The sequence below is a fragment of the Cucurbita maxima genome, unplaced genomic scaffold (genome assembly GCF_002738345.1).
Source record: "Cucurbita maxima cultivar Rimu unplaced genomic scaffold, Cmax_1.0 Cma_Scf01568, whole genome shotgun sequence".
Lineage (NCBI taxonomy): Eukaryota > Viridiplantae > Streptophyta > Magnoliopsida > Cucurbitales > Cucurbitaceae > Cucurbita > Cucurbita maxima.
The window spans coordinates 3,232-4,444 of NW_019273584.1; the positions used below are offsets into that span (position 1 = coordinate 3,232).

At 51.9% G+C, this 1,213-nt stretch overlaps 3 non-coding genes and 1 pseudogene across 3 annotated transcripts; all 4 read left to right on the plus strand.

Moving 5' to 3' along the window:
* The first annotated feature begins 244 nt into the window (after positions 1–244).
* Positions 245–354, plus strand: LOC111475429 (annotated as a pseudogene).
* Positions 355–491: 137 nt separating this feature from the next.
* LOC111475423 lies at positions 492–610 on the plus strand. The gene has a single exon (XR_002716487.1). It is a non-coding gene; the product is annotated as a 5S ribosomal RNA (ribosomal RNA).
* Positions 611–743: 133 nt separating this feature from the next.
* On the plus strand, positions 744–863 carry LOC111475427. Its single transcript, XR_002716491.1, has one exon. It is a non-coding gene; the product is annotated as a 5S ribosomal RNA (ribosomal RNA).
* A 120-nt stretch (positions 864–983) lies between these two features.
* Positions 984–1,102, plus strand: LOC111475434. The gene has a single exon (XR_002716493.1). It is a non-coding gene; the product is annotated as a 5S ribosomal RNA (ribosomal RNA).
* The last annotated feature ends 111 nt before the right edge of the window (positions 1,103–1,213 follow it).

A 1,213-nucleotide genomic window follows, 5' to 3' on the forward strand; every position in this document is an offset into this window, starting at 1 on the left:
TTCTCTACAAATGAGAACCTCCCCCGCTCACGCCCATCGCGTTTCGATCATGCCGCCCCGCATGCGTTAAATCCGATTTTGTGCGCATGGCATGTCGGGTGCGATCATACCAGCACTAATGCACCCGCTCACGCCCATCGCGTTTCGATCATGCCGCCCCGCATGCGTTAAATCCGATTTTGTGCGCATGGCATGTCGGGTGCGATCATACCAGCACTAATGCACCGGATCCCATCAGAACTCCGCAGNATACCAGCACTAATCCACCGGATCCCATCAGAACTCCGCAGTTAAGCGTTCTTGGGCGAGAGTAGTACTAAGTTTGGTGACCACTTGGGAAGTCCTCGTGTTGCACCCCTTTTTTTCTTTCAATTTCACCCAGTTCTTTTCTTCCTTTCTCTACAAATGAGAACCTCCCCCGCTCACGCCCATCGCGTTTCGATCATGCCGCCCCGCATGCGTTAAATCCGATTTTGTGCGCATGGCATGTCGGGTGCGATCATACCAGCATTAATGCACCGGATCCCATCAGTACTTCGCAGTTAAGCGTGCTTGGGCGAGAGTAGTACTAAGTTGGGTGACCACTTGGGAAGTCCTTGTGTTGCACCCCTTTTTTTCTTTCAATTTCTCCCAGTTCTTTTCTTCCTTTCTCTACAAATGAGAACCTCCCCCGCTCACGCCCATCGCGTTTCGATCATGCCGCCCCGCATGCGTTAAATCCGATTTTGTGCGCATGGCATGTCGGGTGCGATCATACCAGCACTAATGCACCGGATCCCATCAGAACTCCGCAGTTAAGCGTGCTTGGGCGAGAGTAGTACTAAGTTGGGTGACCACTTGGGAGCACCCCTTTTTTTCTTTCAATTTCACCCAGTTCTTTTCTTCCTTTCTCTACAAATGAGAACCTCCCCCGCTCACGCCCATCGCGTTTCGATCATGCCGCCCCGCATGCGTTAAATCCGATTTTGTGCGCATGGCATGTCGGGTGCGATCATACCAGCATTAATGCACCGGATCCCATCAGAACTCCGCAGTTAAGCGTGCTTGGGCGAGAGTAGTACTAAGTTGGGTGACCACTTGGGAAGTCCTCGTGTTGCACCCCTTTTTTTTCTTTCAATTTCTCCCAGTTCTTTCCTTTCTTTCTCTACAAATGAGAACCTCCCCCGCTCACGCCCATCGCGTTTCGATCATGCCGCCCCGCATGCGTTAAATC